Source organism: Diceros bicornis, chromosome 7, assembly GCF_020826845.1.
Source record: "Diceros bicornis minor isolate mBicDic1 chromosome 7, mDicBic1.mat.cur, whole genome shotgun sequence".
Classification (NCBI taxonomy): Eukaryota; Metazoa; Chordata; class Mammalia; order Perissodactyla; family Rhinocerotidae; genus Diceros; species Diceros bicornis.
The window spans coordinates 62,829,053-62,855,783 of record NC_080746.1 but is presented as its reverse complement, the minus strand read 5'-3'; the positions used below and the strand labels follow the sequence as shown (position 1 = coordinate 62,855,783).

The 26,731-nt window shown below is 38.0% G+C and overlaps 1 protein-coding gene across 2 annotated transcripts in view; it reads right to left on the bottom strand.

The window, feature by feature from the left end:
- Positions 1-26,731, bottom strand: part of LOC131408754 (tripartite motif-containing protein 5-like) — a 420,025-nt gene that overhangs the window by 94,970 nt on the left and 298,324 nt on the right. The gene's annotated exons all lie outside the window — the stretch shown is intronic.

Genomic DNA, 26,731 nt, shown 5'->3' with positions numbered 1-26,731 from the left:
TTTGAAGAATTAAATAAATATATTTGTTATTCAAAAGATGAAATGAAGAAATGATCCGTGATTCTTCAATCAAGAAATTCTATTTCAAAGCAAAGCCACTACTATTTAATTTAGACTAGTATTCATTTTTAACATTAATTATTTTAAATCACAGAGAAAATTAATCAACACCAATCTGGATCAGTGCTTATGTGCTAGGAAATGAGGAAGCTATTAGAAACATTTTATTATTAATTCCCATAATATCCTTATCACATAAGTTCATATATTTATGATGATGAACTGAATCCAATTAAATTTAATTTAATAAAGGCTAGTAAGTAGCAACATCACTATATAATGAAATTCTATCAAATTTCAAAGTCCAGGCTACTAACTGTCCACAGTGTTCACTTTCTGCATAGTATTACCTGCAGGAGCACACTGGTCATGAAGTAGCTCAATTTGGTTTTAGCCATTACCATGACCTGCTTAATGGCTACATGGATTGAGCATATCAACCTCTATCTCCTGGCATCCAAGATTTTTCCCATGATGCTCCCAGCTCCTTCTGCAGATCAGCATCCATGGGTTCTCCCTCTTATCCTGGGGAATCTGGCTCCTACTTTTCTTTTGGAGGTGTACTGCAGAGAGGGCACCTGTACTGGCAAAAACCAGACCTAGTTCTACTCCTGCCTCCTCCACTCATTATACATGGGACATTGGGCAGCATCTCATAATTTTATGTATTCTTTTAATCACCTGATAGGAATTCCTTCTTCATATGATATTTTTGAAGATTAACTATGATAATGATATCCCGTATATATATATATTTATATACATAATTGTATATATATGTGTCCGTGTGTGTGTGTGTAACCACGAGTGTGTATGGGTGTATCACTCACAGGCCAAGCTCTTTTATTTCATTCCACTGAGACAAGTTATTACCCTTCTCTCTCTCTCTCTCTATATATATATATATATACATGTATATATATATTTTTTTTTTCTTCAGTGAGGGAGATTGGCCATGAGCTAACATCAGTTGTCAATCTTCCTCTTTTTCCAAGGATGATTGGCCCTGAGCTAACATCTGTGCCCATTTTCTTCTATTTTATATATGGGACTCCGCCACAGCATCGTTTGATATGCAGTGCCTGAGACTGGAACTGCTAACCCCTGGCCATGGAGGCAGAGCACGCAAACTTAACGACTGTGCCACTGGGCGGGCCCCACCCTTCTATATCTTGATGTGAGCTTTGTGCAGCAGTCTGCTCTAGATTATAATGCATACTTCTCTAAGAAAATTTGTACCTTTGCTATCCTGGGTAAGTCTATTCCTCATCCTGTATTTGTAACTGGTTAAAAAAAAAGTGCCTATGATTTTATATACAGTGTATACCCAAGTGTTTTACCACAAGAAAAAGGCTTGAGCTCCAAAAATCTGTCCCTTATAAGAGTGACCGTCCTTAGATATGCCTCCCTCTGCTGGACAGATTTTGGAAAGCAGTTTTCTCACCCATTCCCATTAAAGAGCCTTAAAAACAGTCCCAGCCTTGGTATAAAAAGTTCTATAGATGTGGACTGGAACTGGAGTTCTCTTGACAGCAGAGTCTGGGACCCCGAGAAATCAGACTTCAGTAGTATCAATTATTGCTCCTATAAAGAGCAGAAGTCTGTTGCACAGGACATTCACACAGCTTGTGTTTTTCAGTACTCATGAGAGAAAAGACTTATTTTATTGTGCAGGACACTTAAATAGCAGCTTTACATTGAGTGACACTTCATTTTACACAACAATCTAAGAGTTAGGTACTGTTTTAAAATCCAACTTGTATTTTAAGAAAAAGAAACACAGAATTTATTCATCATTATATACCCTATAAAGGAAGAGACGTGATTCTATGGTACTCCACATGCCCTACTAAAATGTCCACTTCTGTAGCATTACCATCATGGCATGAGGACAAAGGCTAGCAAAGGCACACATGGATGATTTGTCAATACCAATAACACATTCAGCAGTGGAGGCCAACATAATAGAGTTTTGCAGGGGACGAAAGACACTCACTCATTTTCAGGATTGGACAAGGGTCTGGGTGGTGACAAAAATTTTCTCCTTGACCAAACTCTAGTCAAGATCCTCTGAACTCTCTTCTCAGCTGGGTCCTGATTTTTAGGTTTCTGGTGTTGGTCTATGCATTGTCCGGTTTTAGCAAGACTCCTGCTGACTTAATTTAGTGAGTCCTTGTCTCAGCCATGAAGATATGTAGCTGGTCTGACCACACTCAATATCTTATCATCCTAGCCTGCCTTCAACAAAAATTCTGTTAGGTCTGTTTAGCAAAGAATTACACTACCTTTAGTAATTTTCCATCCACTAACATCTGATCCTGCTCCTTGCCTATAAATCCCCACTTTTGCTTGTTTTCTTCTAAGTTGAGCCCCATCTCTCTCCCCTATTACCAAACTCCATTGTAGTAGCCCTCCTGGAATAAAGTCTTCCTTGCCTTCCATTCTTAATATGTGTCCTGAATAGTTTTTTCTTTAATGGTGACATTGGCTTCAGAACCCAAATCAGAGAGCACTATTTGTTTTCTCCTCATCTTGATGCCAGGAATTGGGGGATCACAGTCACCTGTGCACCAATATCTACAATGCCCAAGAAGTGCAATTTTCTTTTATCTCCCTATTAAACTCTAACCTTGGCAAAGAGCTTCTGGTCATTCCTGGAGACAAAGGGACATCTGCTTAACTCCTCATATTGTTTATATCTGAAACCTGAGATGTCTGATTTAAAGCAGGGTGGCCCTCCCACCCACCCCTAAGACCACAGAGAGGAGCATGGGGACCATTCCTGAATCAGTCATGGGCTGCTCCTCAGAATTTGGACACAAGTGTTTCAGGGTGGAGGGAGTGATTGGAGAGCACGGTGGAGCAGTGGCTCAAGCAGACACTGTTTCCCAGCCAGGACATCTCGGGGCAGCACAGGGCAAGCCAGTTTGATCTAAGCCCAGGCTTCTCTCAGGCTTTCCTTGCAGTGCCCTGAAGGATGTGGCTGTGCTGCTGCTGCTGCTCACATTCTATCATTGTGGTCACATCTGCTGTCAAGGCAGCAAATGCCTTCTGAAGGAAGTCCTTTGTAGTAAGGCACCCACACTGTACTGTTCTTGCTTAGTAACTTTAGCAAGATTTCATACCTTCATTACCTCCAGAGAGGATCTACTTAAGACTTTAAGGTGTCTATAGGGCTCTGGTCAAATGTATCCCAAAGGGTTCTACACTGTGTTTTTTTACCATCTGAAGTTTCAGCATCTGGCTGCACTGCAGGGTGTTTATCAGGGCCAGAGACCTGCCTAGAGTGACTCTGCTGGCAGAAGCCCATTGACCATTGCCATTGGCTGACGACCCTTAGCAGTTGCTGGGGAACAGTTTCCCTAGCTTTCTCTGAACCCCACTGAGGTGAACACACCTCCAATGATCCCCACATCCTGATGTCCATGTCTTTGTGCAATCCATTCCACTAGAGAGTAGCCAGAATTTGTGAATTACTAGTAACTGATGGAATGTGGCATCAGTGATGGGCTGTCACTACTGTGGTCATATTACATTATCTAAGACTATCTCCCTACAGTAGTTCTCTTTCTCCTGTTGGCCTTGAAGAAGTCACAGCCATATTGGGAGCTTCCTATGGGAAGGCCCACACAGCAAGGAACTTCGGACAGTCTGTAAGAGCTGAGAGTCTCAGTCCTATAGGTGCCAGGAACTGAATTCTGTCAACCACCTAGGGTAGCATGGACCCAGACCCTTTCCTACTCTAACGTGTATCCCAGAAGCACTTTGAATATATAGGGGTGGAAGAAATTTTCCTCTGCTCTTCTAGGTTCTCCCAGCTGGTGTAAGAATTAAACTGACATGAGATAGATTGACAAGAGAAAAACAAACATAATTTAATAATATATATACATGGGAGATATCTAGGAAAACTGAAAAATTCACTAAAATGACCAAAGCCCTCATTTTAAACTCTATCTTTAACTAAAAAAAAAAAAAAAAGATGGTGTTGGGGTTAGTGGTTTGGGACTTCAAAGTGTAGGAATACAATTCACATGTAGATGGAAAAGCAAATTTTTTTTTTTTTTTTTTTTGGTGAGGAAGATCAGCCCTGAGCTAACGTCTGTTGCCAATCCTCCTCTTTTTGCTAATGAAGGTTGGCCCTGGGCTAGAATCCATGCCCATCTTCCTCTACTTTATATGTGGGACACCTGCCACAGCATGGCTTGATCAGCAATGAGTAGGTACGTGCCCAGGACCTGAACCTGCGAACCCCGGGCTGCCGAAGCAGAGTGAATGAACTTAACCACTATGTTTCAGGGCCAGCCTCAGCAAATGCTTGTTACACAAATGTTTGCCATGACTTGCAGAGACAGTGGGACACAGAGAAGACTGATATGTAGACCCTGCTGAGTCTTCCTAACCAAATTTAGCCCTTATTGGTTGTTGATACCTCTGGTGAAAGCTCTGTGCCTGTTTCAGGCCATTTGTCTAAATCCTTTTAGGAATTTGAGGGAGAGGTAGCAAAAAAAAAACTTTCTGAGTCTTCTCTTTCCTTAAAATAATCATTCTCCCAAAGAGGTATATTTTGGGGTGGCAAATTCTGTTCCCTTTCAAGTACCATCCAGTGAGACCCTAAAGGAGAGAACCCAACAAAGCTGTGCCCAGACTCCTGTCCACAGAAACTGTGAAATAATAAATGCATGTTCCTTTAAGCCTAAAATTTGAGCCTATCACTAAATTTGTGGTAGTTTGCATCAATGCAAATAATCAGTCTAGAAATCTAATTGGAGTCAGTTTATTATGAGCCAATCCTAAGGACCATGTAGACTGGGAGAGAATCTCCACTAAGGAAGGAAGCACTCAGAAGAAGCAGGATGTACAGAGTGGTTATATAATGTTTTGAAACAAGGAACATACATCACATATGACAGGAATATCTCATTTACTATGGTCATGAGATGCTTTGCAGGCACAGCAGGTCTGTGTCACAAGGTGAGCACAGCAGGTCAGTGGTTGGCAAGTCAATAGTCACAAGATGAGCAGAGTAGGTCAGTAATTAATCCTAATTTTTAGGAAGAAATGCTTACCCTTAAATAAATGCTGATATGGGGGGAGGCAACATGCCTATCTTTAAGGGCATCATTCTTTGCTTTGGGCCATTGTAAATGTTTAAAGTGAGTGTTCAATAGATGCTCAACAGACCATGTTAGGCCTTTCTGGTAAAACAATGTCTGGTCAAATTAGTTTTGTGGAGGTTCAGAATTTGCCACCCCAATATGTGTCTCTTTGGCTGAAATTTTTTGTTGTTGTTTTGTTTTTTTTTTTTTGGAAGATTAGCCCTGAGCTAACATCTGTTGCCAATCCTCCTCTTTTTGCTGAGGAAGACTGGCCCTGGGCTAACATCCATACCCATGGTCCTCTACTTTTTTATGGAATGCTGCCACATCATGGCTTGACAAGTGATGCATTGGCCTGTGCCCAAGATCTGAACCTGTGATCCCCGGGCCACCGAAGTAGAGCGTGCAAACTTAACTGCTATGCCACCAGGCCAGCCACTGGTTGATAATTTTTAAGAACAAAAGACTCAGAAAGAAATTTTGAATTTACCACCTAACTACCTAAAAGAATTTAAGATAGAAGGCCTATTCTAGGAAGGAGTAATACCATAAAATAACAATAGTGTATTATAAACTAGGTGTGATCTGGAGGAACCTAACAAGGGCCATTTGATCAAAATCCTTTCCATCTCTCACTGTCTTTATAAGGTATGATCAACATTTGTTTACCAAACATTTGCTTTTCCATCTCCATCTGAATTGCCTTCCTCCCCTTTGAAGTCTCAAACTGCTAACCCAAACAACTTCCTTTGTCTTTAGCTGATGATGGAATTTAAGGTGGTGGCCTTGGCCATTTTGGAGTTACTCAATTTTCCTGTGTTTCTCCCATGTGTGCATGTTATTAAATTTGTTTGATTTTTCTCCTATTATTCTGTTTCATACTAATTTAATTCTTAGACCAGCCAGAAGAACCTACAGAGTAGAGGAATAGTTTTTCTTCCCCTACAGTTTGGTGATGAAGATGTGAGAAAACTTCACTGGCTGGACACTCCTTGCTCTGGTACTAATGCAACTGAGAGATTCTTGACCTCTGTCAGGAGCTGGCAGGATGTAAGATTCTTACCGCATCAGTCTCCCAGATCTCTGTCTGCAGACTCCAGTTGAAGTGAGAGTGGTGACTTTTTCTCTTTCCAAATTTATAATAGCAGAAGAAAATATTTGTGAAGCTAATTTCTTGGACTAAGCAACTCTGGGAAATTTGATTTGAGTACCCTTTGGTTTATTGATCTTTGTCCTCCCAGAAATGGTAGCTATTTTTCCTTATCTCTGTATTTTATGTCATTTGTCATAAAAAGGAAAAACCATAGGGTGGGATGCATAGGCCCTATAAGCCTTTTGTTTGCGCTGGCCCCACTGTAAGCTATGCTGTGGGTTAACATGCATATGAAGTAAAAGCTATTGCTAAGGGACATCTTAGGAGCCAAACTGTCCACAAAATTGGTGGGCGTTTGTCAAGCATTTAAAAGCCATCAGGGAGCTCACCACCTCCAGATGACTCCCGTGACAGGATAATTTGGTTAAGGAATGAGGTAGATGACACAGCTGCCCCCCCAACCTCAAGACAATTTCTCTGCAATAAGCTAACTGGTAGCACAACTCACAATCCTCAACCCCAAGGCACATCCCTCTTATTAGTTTGGCTCCAAGAGACACAAGGCTTAGCTAAAGCTGTTAATGTGCATATAAGATGAGGGCTTTTTTTTTCTTTTGTTTTGTTCTATGTCTTGAGAGCTTGGCTTTGTGACCTCTCCTGTCTCCATCATCCAGAGGATGCACATCCCAGCCTGCATTTTGGTGACCAGTTTAATAGACTGGGATTCTTTCGTACTTTCCTTGTCCATCTCAATCAGCTCCCAAGGGACTTTGTCATAAGGGGTGTCAGTCCATAAGGTGGCTTTGTCATCTTAACATTCATTCCTTGTTCATCCTGGAAAAAACCCATTCCAGTAGCACCTGCCTAGTGTCACAAATTAGCAGGTCTGTGACTGGAGGCACCCCAGTTTCTCACATGAGACAGGAGCACTGCACCATCCTTACTGCCTGTGCAATGAAGGCCTTTTCTTTCTTAGTCTTTTTTGGGGAGTGAACTTTCTGTACCTTGTGAGGGCTGTTTCTTTTGCAATCTCTTTTGGGGATGCCTCTTACATCTATGATTAAATCATAAAAGGCTTATTGGTTTGAATTTCTATTAAGATCCTACTCATCAATGGCCAGATGATGAATCCTTTATATTGGAAAATCTTCTGAATTGGAAAAATTTTTAGAGTACTCAGCATAAACAGCTGTCTTATTGGTACTTATGGAAAGACTAAATTAAAAAGGAAATACAAAGAAATAATGACTAACCTTAAAAACAATCTTAGTCAAATTCAGGGTTTCAGCTTACTCTCATGGTCTTATAGATGCTAATGAAAGCATTAAGTTAATTAGGAAAAGAATGAAAAGAAGCTGAAGGGAAAGTCAAGCGATGCTTCTCAACAAGGTAGAAATTTTTAAAAGGGTTTTTTAGGAAATCAGGAAAATAAAATAAGTATTGAATGTGTTACTGGCCACAAACACAGGTTAATTTACTTATTACTCAAGAGGTACCAAAAATAAAAAACTGGAACATAAGGCTTATGGCAAGGAAAAGGGCTTTTATATCAAAAGGCAGCCAGATGCAGAGATGGGAACTAAAACTTAGATCCACTTCCTCAAATGGAAAATGGTAGGGGCTTTTAGGTAGGGGAGGGGAAGCAAGTGGCCTCGCTGATTGGTGCCTTCCTACCAACCTGTGTTTGTCCTTTTGAGCCTGCTTGCAGGGAGGGGGCTAGTGAGATAAGGAAATCTCCAAGTTAGTGTCCTTGGTTGTTTGCCTCCATGATGGGTGGTGTATTCTGGCTCCAGGAATCCAAGGAGCTGGGGTCTGTGAAGCTTCAGTTTCTTGATATTCTCTGATGTCAGTTTTCCTGTAATAAACTTTAAGGACTCATAATTAAGTTTAATGTGAGTCTGGCCTGATGCCACTTGGGCTTTAACAATTTGTAACTTCTATTTGTGTTCTGAAACTTAGGGATACAAAGGTTAAAAAACCCATTATTTACATGAGAATGTAGCTAAAGAAGCAAGGAAAGAGGATGGGTGCTTTTTGTTGTAACCCCATATGTGCTGGGTTAAATGTAGGGGAACCTATATCAGTGCTTGTATCAAAAGGCAGAAAACAAAGAGGAATCAGAAAGAGAAGAGTCATGAGACTCATCCCAGAGGGATGGGAATCTTTATTTTTTTCTATTTTTTGTGGCAAGTAAGATTAGCCCTGAGCTAACATCTGTTGCCAATCCTCCTGTTTTTGTTGAGGAAGATTGGCCCTGGGCTAATTTCCGTGCCCATCTTCCTCTACTTTATATGTGGGAGGCCTGAGACAGCGTGGGTTGATAAGTGGTGCGTAGGTCCACACCTGGGATCCAAATCTGTGAACCCTGGGCCTCTGAAGCGGAGCATGTGAACTTAACCACTACACCACTGGGTGGGCTCCAAGCAGGTTGAGAATCTTCATATCATTATTAAAAAAAAAAATAGGCTGACTAAAATGTGTATTAATGGGGTTATAATACAGCACTGCCTAAGGTTGGGCAGGCCAAAGGCACCTCCAACTGTCCCCCAGCATTAAAGGGCCCCAAACAAGTCTGCTCTATTTATTCCAGTTTGGAAAAATTGAAAAGGCTGGAAAGCAAATGTCACAATGAGAAACCTGACTAACAATTGCTTTGGGGAACACTTATGTTGCCTAATCAAATTAAAGATTGAAAAAATGGCCCGGGTTCCTGGGCTTGACTTCTCCCTGTGGACTCAAAGATTTTTTACGCAGAAATGGGTAAAATAACCAAGAGATAGAGAAGAAAAATTTCTAAGACTCCTTTATGCAGGACCAAAACCCGTTGATGGGACCCTGATTCAGGCGGCAATTTGATTGAGAAAACATGAACTTATAAAGGTTGATAGGATTACAAACATTGAAATGTTTGAGCTAGCATTCTATGAAGGGGTTATGAGAACTTTGCCTGAGTGGTTTTGAGGAATGGATGTTGTGTCTGGCTAGAAATACTTCTCTACCTGGTATTGTAAGACTGAGACTTGTTGATGGAGTCCTAACAGAAGCCATGATTAGAGGTATAAGAGTTGATGGAACGAAGATGAAATTTTGTAGGAGAATTGGTGTATTTGAATGAGCTTTATATGAAGTGATTGCATCTTTTTTGCCTGATTCTATTATGGATTGTATTGTGGGGATAAACATTGTGTTTAACAGGGGAACAATTCCTCTGCCTGATATTGGAAAATAGAGGGCATAGAAATCTTCCCTTCAGAAAATATTAATTAAACATGCTAAAGGGGAGTCAGTAGGGCTGCCTGAGCCCACACTGTGTGAGATGAAAACTGAAAGTTTATATTCAGGGGTTAATAGAAAAGATAAGGGACCTGCCCACCCAGGGTAAGTTGGTCTAGGGTTAAATGGAGTACTTGGAAAGAGGGCCTTTGTTAAACACTTTGTACAGACTTTAAAGGTGTGGTGCATTGTCCTGAAGTTTTAAAACATAAAAACATTTGATTTAGCTTAGTTAAAAATCTCCCTGATACAAAGAAGCAAATTAAAGAAAATGTAGTTGGATGAGCAGATCAGCCTTCTAATATCATTCAGACTACAACCCAAGTATTTGAGAAATTTAAAGCAACTGTCTTTGTCTTACAAAAATGGAATTAAGATGAAATTTTGTAGGAGAATTTGTGTATTTGAATGAGCTTTGTATGAAGTGATTGCATCTTTTTTGCCTGATTGTATTATGGATTGTATTGGGATAAACATTGTGTTTATGGAGATGAAACATGGAGTGGAAATATTTGGAAATTTGACATAAAACAAACCAACAAACAAAAGATCTTAAATGTCCTCTTCACAAATATTAGTAAAAATATTTAGCAGGTTAACTTATCTCTTTCCAGTTGCTAAATTTTCTGCCTGTGTCTGCCTGTGTATTCATGTGTGTCTATATGTATGTGTTGTAAATATAAGCTATGTTTCTACTTCCAGATGGTATGGCTAAAAATTCAGAGATCTATTTAATTGGCTTAAAGTAAGTGCTTATATAAATTATTTCTAAATGTAGTAGAACCTAATCTGCATGTTTTTCAAGTAAACATGATATTAAATAATCTTGGGTAAATAAAAGCTTATTTAAGCTTGTTGATTTGATTTAAACAGCCATGTCAGCAGAGTTATCAGCATTCGATATGATGCAGATATGCAGCCTTTGTTCCACCTGGGTTTATTAGTCAAATAAGCTTGTGTTGCCTGTTCCAAAATTTATCAGCAAAAATAAAATCTTAAAATGATAGCTAATTTTGTCTAATGACTCATCAATTTTTTGTGAGTAATCTAAAACACAGCTATTGGGAGCAAATAATTTAGATAGATGTAAGTGAGATAAGAGTTTACAGATAAACTTTTAGCAGTAATTATATTTGATGGCATGTATTTATGAAATAACTTTCAAAATCTCTTTGTTAATTTGGAATGTTGACATTTTGCTAGACTAAATTAAATGAAGAAGAATTCATTGAATATCTAGATCATCTCAAAATAAGATAAAATATTAGAGATTAATTAACACATATAGTTTTATCTACTTTTGGCATCTTATTAAAGAGAAACTAAAAGATGTTTGGGATTATTAATAAACATGTCTTGTGCTTTAATAAATTATTGTATTATGAAATAGTATGTTTCTAGAGATTATAAAAAGTATTCATGAATTTGCCAAGCCACACAATGATAATGTAAAAAACAGTTCATAATTGCTTCTTTCTTAGTTTTCACTAAAAATTAAGGTTTCTACAGGTTAAAATTTTTAATTGATATATGAGATTAAAGCTACTCAAATTCTAAATGTAAAAAAAAAGTAATTATAGAAGGATTGTGGAAGAGGAACTCTGAGAAAAGAGTTTTGTGCATGGTCAAGTTGGCTAAGATTGAAATGAATTTAATTAAGCAAATGAGTTTTAATATCAAAAGTAAGCTGGTGCAAAATTAGAATTTGGTTTTATCTCTCTGAAAAGATAATTTTCTTGAACTTTTAGTCTGTTCTTGATAAAGAGATTATAAAAAGTTTTTCTTTACGTTTCAGTAAGTCTACCTAAAAGGCAGAAATGTTATGTTTTGTCAAAATAATTTTCTATCTTTAAAAAAAATGAGGTCTCTTTATTAGGGTTTTCTAACTGTTTAACTATGTTTGCCTTAACAACTTCTGTTGTCACTTTGGTTAAATGGATAACTAAGCACTGTGTCACAGTGACCTATATCCTATTTGACCAAGTGTTTTAAAAACTTGATTTTTTGACAAACTTTCCCCAAATTCAAATCCTATGGCTTTGTCTTTCTTTTGACCTGAAACTAGCTTTTAGAATTTCTAGTGGCCCCTTGGGACTTCTCAAAGAATTTGTTCTCTCGTCCTGTAAAGAGGAGATGTTAAACCTATTAGGCTTATTTTGTATGTTAAATTTCATGGAAAGTATTGTCAAATAAATGATGCTAAACATTCTTAGGTTATATTGTGTGGGTGAATGTTATTAATATAAGTGTTTTAAAAATTATATGACATTCCTACAGTTCTAATCTATCCTGGTTATCAGATACAATTCTAGTTATTATCTTAAAATGTTATATGTCACAGGAGTAACCAAATCTTCTGTCAATTGCCATTTTTAAGTCATTTGTCATTTACAGGCAGTTATTGTTTTACTCTGATGCTTTTGCATTTATGTTTTATCTTCAGAGAGATTCAGGGAAAGAACTCTGCATTTACTCTAGAAGAAACGTTTCTCATAATCTTTCAGATCATAAGACTGAACTGGGTAAGAAATTACAGAACTCTAACAGAGAAACTGATGGCTTCATAAAACTGCTAACAAAAGATCAAGATCAAGAGATGATTACATGGGACTGAATGAACTGATGTGGATGATTATAATTTTTGTTTGAAACATTACTTAAGTTTTAATGTTTTATTTTTCCAGATTTAAGGAAACCATTTTTTATTTTCTCTTAAGCTGCTTAGGACTTATAGAAATTTGGTAAATTATACTTTGGTAAGAAGAAATGAAACATTTGTCTTTTTCTCCCTGCCTGATCCCTCCAGAATTTAAAAAACTTTTGATGATTGAATATTCTTATGTTCATAGCAATATAAATATTTGCATAAGTTCACTAAGAATCTGTTTTCCTTATAACAGGACACAATTGGAAACATTGGTCATATGACCAAGATCTTGAATGGAATGTTATATTTGAGAGAGACATACATAGACTCAAATATGACCAAACAACTTTAAAGAACAAAGGTTGACTTTATTGAGCAACAAAAGCCACTTAAAAATATTAGCCTGGTACTTTGCTTACAGGATTCCTAGAAACCTTACCAGGTGAGTAAAGAAGGTCACTTCGTGGCAGGTGCAAGAAACTCAGGATATTTTGGGGAATCTCAAGAAGAGGAATTCACCCAAATCTATAGGTATTACAGATGGAGTCTGATGACAAGTTCTTGGCTTGGCTTTCCTGGCCTCAAGAGGCCTTTAAAGTTCAATCTGAATTTCCCTATGAAAAGTTCCAGCAAAGCAGATTTAAAAGAACCGAAACAATCAATAGTTATTCTTGTTGTACTTATATAAGTAATTGGGCCAAGTTTATTGAAACTAAACATATTTTGCAAACCAGTTAGTCAAAATTTGGCTATCTTGGGTAGAAATGAGGCTGATTTTAGAAAGAAAAATTATGTTCCAGTAGAAACTATAATATCTACTTGTGGATATTAGATTCTAGTTCTTTGAGATTTTGGATTTCTACTTGTAAACTGAGTTCTTCTATTTTTCTCAAATATCTGGCTACAAATCTCCAAACTAACACTTTCAACTTTTTTCATCCGTTTATTTGGAATCGTTGAGAACTGAATCCACTTTTTTTCTGAAGCCCTGCAAACCGAAGCTGGACAACTTAAGAGAGATCACCATGACAGCCCATGTTTAGACAATCATCACACTTCCTGCTGTTTAAGCCACTCAAAAGGTTTACCTCAACACTCAATGACATCATCAGAGACATTTCAAACTGAAAAAGATACTTCAACTCTGATAGCTAAAAATCTTCTTAACTAGCTTTCCCCTGGGCTCTAAAACTGATTTACAATTTGATTCAACCATTAACCTTAACTTTTCTTTTGTTTTCATAGAAATGCCTCATTAAATACCTGATTTCTTCCTTACGTGATATACACCTCTCTTTGGGGGCCCACCTGCATCATTGCCTCCTAAAATGAATTTAACTGGACTGACATATTATCAAGACTAAGAGACTGGTCTGTGTTAAGGGAGATGGAACACTATACCAACTCAGCCTCTGGATTGTTAAACTTCTTGAAGTTTCAAAGATGGGACTGTGGGGGCTTAGAATTTGTCACCCCAAAATGTGTCTGTTTGGCTTGACTATTTTTAAAAACGAATGACTCAGAAAGAAACTTTGATCTCCCACCCTAACTGCCTAAAAGAATTTAAGATATATGGCCTGTTGCAAGAAATAGAAATGCCATAAGAAAACTATAGTATAATATAAACTAGCTGTGATAGACAGGAAGGAACCTAACAAGGGCCATTTGGTCAGAGTCCTCTCCATCTCTCATTGCCTTTACAAGGCATGGTCAATGTTTGCTTGCTAAATATTTGCTTTTCCATCTCCGTGTGAATAGCCTTCTTCTCCTTTGGTCTCAAACAACTACCTCCTACATCTTCCTTTGTCTCTAGCTGGAGATGGTATTTAAGGTGGTGGTTTTTCTCATTTTGGCAAGCTACTCGGTTTTCCTGGGTTTATCCCATGTATACATGGTATTAAATGTGTTTGATTTTCTCCTGTTACTCTGTCTCATGTGAATCTAATTCTTAGACCATCCAGGAGAACCTAGAGAGTAGAGGAATAGTTCTTTCTCCCCTACAGTTTTAATGTAAATAGCTTCCTCATGTACTCCAATTTATCTTATCACTTTTCCTTTATTCATCATTTTACCCTTTTGATCAATAATCTTTTGATAGAAAGCACTGATGATCAAAATATTGTCCCTTTGTGTAGGGTGGTTGCTGCCTGCCCTGGTGCCATCATATCTCTTGGTGCTAGGCTTTTATTTCATTGATTTTCCTGGTTACACATGTTGGTTGGTGGGAAATAGTCAGATATAGGTGTTGATGCAAAATAACCAATAATCATTCTATAGGTAAGAGAGATAAGGTGAGTTTTACTTGAGCCAGGGTGAGTTTTAAAACCCAGGAAGACAGTTTTCACAAAGGAAGAAAGCATTCTGGAGAAGCATGGTTTTAAGTACAGTCCTAAACATTTTAGAACAAAGAACATACATTAAACATACCCAAGATACATATTCATCAAAGTTTCAAAGATGTATTCAGTTGCAAATTAACAGGTCAACATGACCCTGATCTCCCAGGAAGGGAATTAATCTTCAGGAGTACTAATACTGATAGTGCATTACTGATAGAGCTTTACAGTTAGGGAATTACCAAATCTGGCATTATAGGAGTGGAAGTATACATTCTTATCTTAAGAGGGTACATTCCTTACTTTAATGGTTAAAGCAGATGTACAATGTATGTAAATCAGACTTCGTTAGTTCAAGCCAAATCAGTTCTGAACTAGAACAGCTACCGTATATACCTCAATATGTGAAAATCTCTTGTCATAGCGGACAAGCATAGAGGTATATATTAACAGGGGAAGCATTTGATAGGTTTTTCACCTAATTTTAGGTTGTCGCACAAACATCGTACATGTGCTTTTACAAAAATTCTTATGCTTACAGTGTTTACAATTATTGAAAATGTACAATAACAATGATGATAATTCAATACTTGAAAAGATTAGCTTAAATGTCAGTTCTGATGTATAGTCTTTATCAAAAAAGGAAATTCATCCAGGGTTTTAAGATTGATTGACCATCTCAATTCATTGTGCAATCATTACTCTAGCCTGCATGCCAATCTTACAACACTGAGTAAAAAAACAATGATTAGTTTGAATGTTAAGATTAATGCAAGAATTCCAAGGATTAATAGAAATATAAATTTCAATCCAGATCGCAAAAGGAACCAATACCTGAAGGGAGCCAACCAAACAAATCAAGACTGGGTGTAGGAGCACTTAAGGCATTCATCTGCTTTTTCATGTGCTTTAGCAGACATGACACATTGGAAGATTAATCAGGTATAAAACCACAGCATTCAGTTTGGATGATTGTGTATGTACCACTTTGGGATGCTTTTAGAATATCTAAGACCATCTACTTTGAAGGGTAGCCTTTCCCATTAAAGACGTTCCAGTATTTAATAAGATTATTCCTGCTTGATGATCATTAAATTCCTCTTGACCAAATTTAGTCAGAGCTTCTATACATGATATGACATCTTCTAGCCCCAAGGAAGGAACAAGTATAGCCACTAGGAGGTCATACTGGTGGTTCACTAAACGAACCCACCTGTCCTTAAGGAGAGAAGATTGGCAATAGATGTTAGCTTAGGGTGAATCCTTCCCCACATCCAAGCAAAGACCAGGGTGCAATGTTCTATCTATCCAGGCTGTATCAAGGCCAGAGCTTTGTTCCACATAACCTTTGAGTTCCGTTAGGATCCACTCAATAAATTCCTGGCCTTTGAGACCAGTCTGTTCCAAATCCATCACTTTCTTTGAGTATGATAGTCTTATGACATGACTCAGGGTCATTTTGAGTGCAATTTGGTAGATTTTGTTTAGAATGATTTCTTTGTTCTCAACATAAATGTACCAGTATGGTTAAAGGTACACGGATAGGAGTAAGGCAAACATATCCATCCCAAATTTGCGTAAAACATCCCATAGTTCTTTCTGTAATATCTGGTCTCTTTTGTTCAGCTGAAAATTGTTGAGATAATTGGATAGTCTGAGTAGCAGAAAAAGAGTAGTCATGCCCTGGATCATTAGTTGTATGGGCTATTGGTCATGCTTCAGGATCATAATTAGTAATTTTGGGTAAACTGCGAACACTGGGTCTAGATCTTTCCATCATAATAAATTGCTTTAAAGCTTTCCAACGTGTACCTTGAAAGGGAGAAACACACCAAGGTAACACAGATGTACTAGAAAGGAGAAGTTGGCCACATATCCAACAAGTGGACTGATTTTTGTGTGTAGCAAAGGAATATCCCCATTGCAAAAAAAAAAAAAAAATTTGCCATCAGAGGCCCATTCAGATGTGGATTAGAAAAACATAGTGTCAGGAAAATTTTAAGTTTCTGTGATTAATTAAATGGTTTTGTAATTAGGCTCTAACCTATCTTATAGCATTGGAGGGATAAAGTAAAGCATTGGGATAGGTAAAAAGGTAAGGAAATCTAGAAATTGATTATTGTAGCAATCATATAGGGTTTCAGTGTTACAAGGGTTTAAACAAGGAGATATAAGCTTAGGAAAATAGGCCTGGTCTGGAGTCTTGGGATAGCTCTCTACAACAGATGCTGTCTTCTTCTCAGCCTGGTTTGTGGATATTTGTGTCAGTCAAAGTCAGGTGTCAGAAATGGGAGTTGAAACCCACTCTGGTGGAGAAGCCTTTTTCAAAAGAAAAATGTGAATCCATGAGTCTATGTCTTTTAATTTTGTTGCACATGTGTTGGATAAAAGCACCTGTTATGGTGCTTTTTCCAATAGGGCTTCCAAGAGTCTTTTCTCTGGTATCTTTTCCAATAAACAAAATCTCTATGTTATAGTCCATAATCTTCAATGTTTTCATTTCCCTGGAGCTCACTGTGAAAAGAATCAGCCACCAGAGACTATTTATTTTAATCTCTTAATGAGACTGTGACAATAATGTAGGATATCTCTTTTAAGCAAAATTGGTTCTTACATTCCTTAGTCTAATTGCATAGGCCTTCCAGTTATTATTTTGAAAGGAGACAACCAATGTTTACCAAAGAATGTAGATCTAAGACTGAGGAACACCACTGGAAGAGCTTTTGGCTATGACAGACTAAACGCTTCTGAAAGTTTTGCCATTTCAGATTTGATGTGCTGCTAGTTCTTTCCACCAATCCTGAGGATTGAGGATGGTAAGCACAGTGGAAATGCTGCATTATTGGCCAAATGCCACAAATAGATTTAATTATTTGTGCAATAAAATGAGTTCCCTGATCACTGTAACTTGGTGGGAATTCCCCAAACAGGAATTATCATTTCAAATAATAATTTACCTACCTTTAAAACCATTGTTCTTCTGCAAGGATGGGCCTCAACCCAATGTGAGAACAAATAGACCATTACCAAGATATATTTATAGTCTTGAAATGTGGCATTTGAAGAAAGTATAATTGCCATACCTCAAAGGTTCCCTTAGAAAGGAGAAAGTGGCTTTGTGACCCATGAAGTGGTTTCCCGGGATTATACTTTGGGCATATTGCACAATGAGAATGGGCTTTATAAGCCACTGTGGGAAAAAGTTTCCAGAAGTATTGTTTTCCCCATAAAATCATCTTTTCAGGTGCCTAGTGGGTTAATTGCTGGAGCAGTGGCAACTGTGCACCAGTAGGCTTTTTCATAGGGCCAAAACCACATCTGAGAGATGGTGTCAAAAGATCCCCCTTTTTGTTGCCACATTTGTTTCTCTTCTTCTGTAGCAATTTCTTGAGCCTGTAGAGGGAAATCTTTTACTGGATTAGTAGAGTTAATAGGAAGTAGCTGCCATTCTTGAGGCTGGACAGGACAAGCCTTCAAGGCTGCTTGCTTAGCAGTTGCATCAACAAGTCGGTTTCTTTTAGCTTCCAAAGCATCAGATTCGGAATGTCCTGGTATTTTAATAATTGCCAATTGTCTTGGCAACTGTACAGCATTTAATAATTCGGCAACTTCTTTCCCAGTCTTTATATATTGGCCTGAAGAAGTTAAAAGCCCTCATTGTTTCCACAGCATTCTGAAGTCAGATGCAACTCCAAAGGCATAATGGCTGTAAGTATAGATATTTGCTACCTGGTCTCTGGCCAATTGACAATCTCAAAAGCAATTAATTTGGCTTTCTGTGCTGATTTTATTTCTGGTAAATAAGAACTCTCAATTATGTCCACTGAGGATGTTACTGCATATTCAGCCCGATAATGTCCTTGCTCATCCTTTAAGTAAGACCCATCTGTAAACCAAATAAGGTCAGCATTATCAATGGGGGTTTGTTGCAAGTCATTCCTAGGAGCAAGAAGGTGGTCAGTTAATAAAATGCAGTCGTGTGCATCTTCCTCCTGTGATGCTGGAATTAAAGTTGCAGGGTTAGGATTATTACATTGGGCTAAAGTAATATTAGGAGCAGAGAGCAACAGAACTTCAGAGGAGGCTAGTCAGCTTATGGAGTAATGTTGAGTGTGATGAGAATTTAGTAGAGACTCACCTGAGTGAGGAACAAAGATAGTCAAAGAAGACTCTATCACTATTTCTTCAGTGGCCTTGCATAAGAGGACTGCTACTGAAATGTCTTTCATACAAGGTGGAAGACCTTTTGCTATGAGTCTATTTGCTAACTATAATATCCTAGAGATCGATGTAGATCTCCATGTTTACAAGTTACCATACCTAAGGCATTTCCTTTATCTTTTTGTATGAAGAGGAAAAACAGAAAGCTGTAATTAAGGTGTCATAAAGTTGACGCCTGAGCCAAAATAGACTTTAAGATACTGCTTTCTCTCCCTCCAGTGTCCGTTCGATTAAATCAGGCTGGTCAGATTTTGTAACCTATACAAAGGTTGAGGAAGAATTGAAAAGTTAGATTCCTAGTTCCTGCAATATCCAGATAGTCCTAGGAATCTGCTTAATTTTTTCTTTGCCTTAGGGAGAGAAAAAGCAAGAATTCCTTTAATCCTTTCAGAATCAATCAATAGTCTATACTTAGATATTAATTGTCCTATATATTTTACAAAAGGCAGACAAAATTGGAGTTTGTTCTTGGACTCTTTACACCCCTTAGATGCTAACTGTTGTAACAGATAAATCATGTCATTCTGAGAGTCCAGCTTAGTCTTTGAACACAAAAGGAAATCATCAATATGTTGAATTAAAGTGGAATTGTTAGATAAATCTACATTAGCTAAACAGCCTTGAGTATCTGGGAAAAGTAAGTAGGGCTTTCAGCGTAGCCCTGTGGCATAACTGTCCAGGTATACTGGCATTCTTCCCACATGAAAGCAAAAAGATATTGACTATTCTTTTCTATGAGAATGCTCAAGAACGTACTGTATAAATCAACTACTGAGAAATAGCAGCTGTCAGTTGAAATGGCTGAGAACAAAGTGTGCAGATTTGGAATCACAGGATGTCTGGGAATCACAATGTTATTTATAGCTCTCAGATCTTGAACAAATATCCAACCTTTCCCATTTAGGTGTATGGGTGTATTATAAGGACTAGTCCAACGAATTATAAGTCATTTTTCAAGAAATTCCTGAATGATAGGTCTTATCCAATTTAATGACTCTGGTTTAAGTGGATATTGCCAAATATCAGGTAGAGGCTTAGAGTTGTCATCAGTCACTTTAATAGGAGTGGCTGGTGTAATTTTCCCAATATCTGAAGAAGGTGGTGACCATAATTCTTTAGGTAATGTAATAATAGGTCATCAGTTTCCTCTTCTTCTATTTGAGCCTTGAGTTTACAATCATCAACTTCTCAGTAACTACATTTTGATCAGCATCCTGATTTTCTAAGTCTAGAAGCATTTGTCCCTTTCATGAAAAGGCAATATGGGCATTGTATATTTCTACAAGATCTCATCCTATCAAATGAATTGGAGCACATTTTACCAGGAGAAATGCATGTTTTCCTGTGGTGGTTCCTAATTGAAAACTTATTGGCTCCACTTTAAAAACTTGCTTTGGTAAATTGGAAACCCCTACCATTTGCATTGTCTGTTTCCTCTGAAGAGAGGGCAATGAATAAAGATAGGGTTAAGAACAGAAAATGTATCCCTGGTATCTACAAGGGCCTTTTGAATTTCCTCTCCCATAGTTATGTCAATTTCCTCTAAGATATTAGTGAGAAAGAGGGGACATGTCCTCTCATACACTTGGAGCACTCCTATTTCTGCTTGTTGCTGCTGAGCTACAAATCCCCTTTCAGCTTATAGCAGTCTCATTTGAAATGACCAGGTTTTTTGTAACAGTAACAAGCACGGTCATTCTACTTCTGGTTACTTTTTTAAAAGATGGTTTTCATTGGGCCATTAAGCTGTTGCAGTTGTATACTCATAATGTTAGTGACTTTTTCTTTTGTAAGGTTTTATATAGTTTATCTGCAATGGTGACAAGAGCGCTAGTGTGTAGTAAAGACCAATCCAATTCATGTCTTTTAATTAACTTTGTCAATTCCTCATCTAATTCTTCTAAGAAGATTGAATTTAAAGTTGGATGATTTTGATGATCCTGAAAACTTTTGCAAGCCATCTGAGAGTATTGTTTGAAGGTTTTCTCAAGCCTTTCAAAATGATCAAAGATAGATTCTTCAGATCTCTGCTACATTGCTGGACTATAGCCCCACCTATTCTCCAGGGAAAAATCACAGGAATGGCTCTATATAAATCCTGAGCAATATCTCTACAGTTCTTGAGGTCATCAGCCTCATGTTCATGAAAATTCTCCAGCGGATTTTTCAAATTTGCCTCTTTTATCCATTCCTTTGCTTTGTTCTTAGGCACCAACAAATGAACAAGCTGATATAAATCTGAATACTCTGGTGCATAAGTCCTAACAATTAAATCAAATTCTTGACCAAACCCTAAAGGATCTTGTCAAGGGTATGGGAAGTCCTTCATTAAATTCCTTAGTTCATTTCTAGTCCAGCAACAAAAGTATGCTCACCTCTCCCAGTAACCAATTTCTCCTTAAAGGGAGACACTATAACTTTAGGAATTTCAGTATTTCCTCCCTGAGAGTTACTCATTGTTTCCTCTAGAGGTGGAGGAAGAGGAGAATGTAAAGTAGACAGATCAGGGTACAAAAGTTCAGAAAGGAAAGGATATAAACCTTCTAAGGGAGGAGAAGAAGGCAATGAGCTCTGAGGTGCTCAAAGCGGTGACAGAAGAGGTGGAAGAGACAAAGGGGATGGGAGAGCTTCTGACTTCTTATTTCTAATTTAGACACATTCTTTACTAATTTTCAGTTATTTTCCTGTAAAAAAGTCATTTTATCGGGGCCGGCCCAGTGGCGCAAGCGGTTAAGTGCGCGCGCTCCATTGCGGCGGCCCGGGGTTCGCTGGTTCGGATCCCGGGCTCGCACCGACGCACTGCTTGGTAAGCCATGCTGTGGCGGCGTCTCATATAAAGTGGAGGAAGATAGGCACAGATGTTAGCCCAGGGCCGTCTTCCTCAGCAAAAAAAGAGGAGGATTGGCGGATGTTAGCTCAGGGCTGATCTCCTCACAAAAAAAAAAAAAAAAAAAGTCATTTTATCATTATCACATTTTGAACCCTCTAAATATCAATTGTAATAAGCTTCTCATTCTTTTGTTTCAATTTTATAGCAGGCTTTTTCAACTTGTGTGCAAATACACTAGTTTTGACAGGTAGAATATTCCTTACCTTGACCATTTAATACTTAAGTCGTCCTTAGTTAATTCTTCCCATTTTGTTAAATGCTTGCAAGCATTGTTCCCATATGTATTGTACACGAAACCAGCTGGAGTTCCAGTAGGCAGTTGTCCATGTGGAAGCTGGTCAGCTTTAGAAGCATGATTTCCAATTTTCTCATAGTTTTTTTTTTTTTTTTTGGTGTCAAATCTGAACAATTTCTAAGGAAAGTGTAGTGGGTCAGAAATGTGCTGTTTTGTGAGTATTACTTCCTAAAGAAAGGTCGTAAATGCTCTCTTATGTGCCTCAGTTTCTCCCGCTGGCAGTCTAAAACTGCTGTGAGGGTTTGGAGCCCTGGAAGACAAGTCCTTATACATGCATCCTTCAACATGTCTTTAATTAATTAGTGTGGAATGGAGTTCCTATAGGACTGCAATGAATCACAAGGATTGATCATCCAACACTTACACAAGGTTCTCAGTCTCCTGAGAATGCCTTTTGGCTGGAAGGAGGTGGTGTCTCTTCTCTTCTGAGCTGAACAAGTTCAGACTCTCATTTTTCTATTAAACATTTTTTCTGATTTTATAGGCACAATCCTTTCCAATTTAAAGCCAAATTAAGAGGAAAATCAACTCAGTTCACTCCAAAGCTTCCTCTAAACTCTCCTAGCCTAGAAAATTATCCCTAAGTTCCTCTTACCTAGGAAACGTACCAGTACACCTTAAATTTTCTAGTCTTAAGTCTTCATATAAACTCTTGAGCCTTTGACTTAAAATAAGGAGGTCTGGGATTCAGGAGAACTCACTGGGGTCACCTGAAGAGTGCAGTGAATCCAGAGGAGTTCAATGGCCCTTTGTGGTACCAAGAACTGGTTCAATCTATATTCCAGGTGGTTTCTAGTGGTTTTCGGTGAAATCCTGCCATTACTACACCAAGAAATGTTGATGCAAATAATCCATAATCAATCTATAAATCAAATTGGAGTGAGATGATTATGAGCCAACCCTAAGCACCATACAGCCCCAAGAGAACCTCCACTAAGGAAAGAAGCACTCCAAAAAATTGAGGTGTATAGAGTGGTTATATATCATCTTGGAACAAGGAACATACATCACATATGACAGGAATATCCCTTTTACTAGAGTCACGAGATGCTTTGCTAGCACAGCAGCTCAGTAGTCACAAGGTGAGAAGGAAAGGTCATGGATCAACAGGTCAGTAGTCAAGAGATTAGCACAGGTCAGTAATTAATTCTTAGTTTCTGGGAAGAAATGCTTATCCTTAAAGAAATGCTGATATGGGCGAGACAATATCCCTATCTTTAATCAGTCTTTACTTTGGGATATTGTAAATGATTAAAGCAGATGTACAATGCATGCTCATCAGGCCACATTAAGTCTTTCTGGAAAGTCAGGGTCAGGCAGAACTGGTTTTAAACAAAATGGCTTCCTCATATGTGCCAATATATCGTATTGCTTTTCATTTATTTATCATTTGTTATTCAGCAATAGAAAATGAATACAATTGTTATCTAGTATATTGAGTGAAATTAAAGAGGTTATTACAACTGTAGAAGATGATGAGATCAAAGTCATTTTTACAATAATGTAATATTTATTATATAATTGGAAAAAAATTTTAAAGACTGTGATTCTGTATCCAAATTATCCTATTTCTTGAAATGAAGCAATGCTAATTATTTTAAAGTGAATGAACATGTTTTCTTAAAATTATTTATTTCAAGTCAGAATAGAAGCTGAGAAAAAACGTAAATATACACCACCTTGGGTCAGTGCTTACGTGCGAGAAAATACCAGAAGTTATTACAAGTATTCTGTAATAAATCCCACAATATCCTCATCAAGTAAGTTTTATTAGTTTTGTTTATTTTATAAGTAAGAAGTTGAATTCTATAGAAATTATTTAATTTGCTAAGAGTCACTAAGTTTCCATATTATTATTATATAAAATTTTGTCTGTTTTCAGAGTCCAACCTTTTAACCATTTAATTACAATGTTCACCCTCTACACTAAAGGGAGGGGATATTTTTTTCACGTCATCTACAGTAGCAGCACGCTGGTCCTGAAGTAGCTCAGCACAATATTATCCATTTCCATGTCTACTCCTTTCCCATTTATGGCTACATGGACTGAGAATATCAAATTGCACTTCATAGCAACTAAGAGTTTTTCCCTAATATACACCAGCCTTCTCCTGTGGGTCAGCATTTCCTGGCTCTCCCTTCTGCCCCACGTCTTTGGGACTCAGGCTGCTGCCTTCTCCGTGGTGTGGTACAGAATAGACAGCACAGGTGCTGGAGTAACACATACCTGGGACTAATCCTGTCTTTCCCACTCATTAGACTTAGGGCCTTAGGGAAAAATTCTAACGGTTTCTAAACTCTTTTAACCTCTGATATAAATTTCTCCCTCTTATGATATTTGTATAGACTAACCAGGATAATGTTAATGTATATACATATATTTATACAAAGGATTATATGTATATGTACCTATATGTGCATACATATGTGTATATGTTAATGTGTGTGTGTTTGTGTGTGTGTGTGTATATATACACAGAGAGAGAGAGAGAGAGAGAGAGAGAGAGTGAGAGTTGTGGATATATACTTTGTTCCCAAGCTAGGTGTTTTCATTTTCATCCAGCATGACTGAGATACTTGTCTTTCTCTAAAGTCCTGCAAATCTTATTTTTTTTCAGGCTATGTTTAATTGTAATAAAACTACTTATGTTTTAACAGTTAGCAAAGCACAAAGGAAAAAAACCTTCGGTGAATGTTTACACACAGTGTAAATAGGGGCTTTAAAAATGCAGTGGAGGAGAAGGGCAAATTCACAGTGAACAAAGCTAAAAGAAAATCCTTGTTATGAATTACACAAAGCATATAAAAATATTTCTCTGAATGCATAGAGTAAGACTTTAAACTCGCCTACCAGCAACTGTGCAGTCTTATCCCACTGCAATATGCAGGAGTCAGTTGACCACAGAGGACTTTCTAAAGGAGAAGAGGGACCAGTGTTGGCCCATCTCTCACTGGAGATGCCAGCCCCTTGCTAGCCTATTTCTAAGCCCAGGAAATGCCCTGGAGCTGATCCTCTACAGGCCACCTCCCAGCCAGGGGCCTCCACTGCTTCTGAGAATCTTGAACTGGTCCAGATGGCTGGGAGAATGTTAACCCCAATGATTTAGACTTGAATTAATACTGAATCTATTTATTCCAGGATAGAACAGGCCTTATTACATCAACACATTCTAACCTTTTTTCAAAAGGAAGGGAATAAAAGGTTAGTATGTCTAAATAAACTAGCTTTGGATTGGTTGAAACAAAAAAGACTTTTCTTCTTTAAAGCATTTCAGAGAAAGGGGGTCATAAGTAACCTTTACTCTGCTGTGTAAACACTGTACAAGGGGGAGTAACTCAGCATCAGTCATTGGTGGAATACAATTAAGACACTGAACAGAGCAACTCCATGAAGTTGGCCTTGAACACACCTCAACCTCAGCTCAGCATTTAGGCAGCACCAGGAGGTCATTATTTTAGCACAACATCCTCTTCCATTGACATCTTCTTTACCTTCTCTCTCGATCCTAGTGTTACAATAAAATAAATCAGTTTGGAAGCAAAGTTTCTTTGGACACTATAGGCACAATGTGGGAAAAAGCTTCTTAAGAGAGCAGGAATGCTCTTCAGCAGCTGACTTCAAACCCCTGCTCTCCTGTTTGTGGAAGTGCGCTCATTCTTGTTATTAAAGTTAAGCTGTTTGTTTCAACAAGAGAGTGGCTGTTCTTTTAACATTAGTGACACTGAAGGAAAGGAAAAGAATCCTTGAATGCATTCTTTAAAAAAATTCTTATGGCTCAAGAATTTAGTGAGGTGTTTGTTTTTTCCAGAACAAAGCCTGGTAGACTCAGAATTAACTTTTTGTTAAGTTGATTGGTGGTGGTAATGGGGGATCCCCAAGATCAAACAATTTGTTTATAAAAGCAATAGATTTCAGAGTTGTGTAAAAATCCTAATGATTTCAAAATTACTTTTATCTTTGACCTAAAAATAATGATGGTAACTCCTTTAGCTGTTTCCCACAATAAGCTTTAAAATAGCCACAGAATCTGTCTCAAAAATTGCTTTTCATTTCTAGCAGAAAATAAAGTGGAGAACAAGGGAGTAGCAATGTTTGTGCTCTTCTCATATGGTGCAATTAAACACGTAGATGACAAGAATCCCTTTAGAGTTAAAGAAAAAGGGGTGATTGCTCTTTCAGAAAGCATCAAAGAATCCTCTAGTGACCAGGAAGGGCAGTTAATGCAGGGATGACTGTCTAGGCAATGGTAGACTAGAGACAAAGAAGCAGCCACGAGTGTTTACAAAGGAAAAAGTGGGGAAGCTCTTTTGGTTTATAGTATAATTAGGTAACTGTATTCTGAAATACTTTATTCTGAGTAACATTTATAAAGATGGTATGTGAAACCTAACAGCTACAAGTCACACTAAAATTCCCTTGTCCAGTACCTGTGCTTCCCTCAATTTTTTCTCTAGTCAGCTCACATTTCAGGAGAGTTGGGACACGCAACGCCAAGGAAAGCACATCCTGGTCCTTCAGGTGGACTGTCAACATGAGTGGCTAGAAACAGACACCCCTCTCTCCCAGCTTCTGCTTAGACAAATCTCTTACATTCTGCACAAAAAAACATGAAATATAGAACCACCGGTTTCTGCCTCTCCAGACCAATTCTCAGCTCTTCACAGCTTCAAGCAATAGGATTATTGTGCACCAGGAGGCTTGGAAGTGTGCACCACTCCTTGGGGATCAGGGGCTTCCTACATTGCCAGAAAGATGTTAGCAGATGCTATGTGGTGTCACTAGGAACACTCTCAGGCATCCAAGACATTTAGATTAG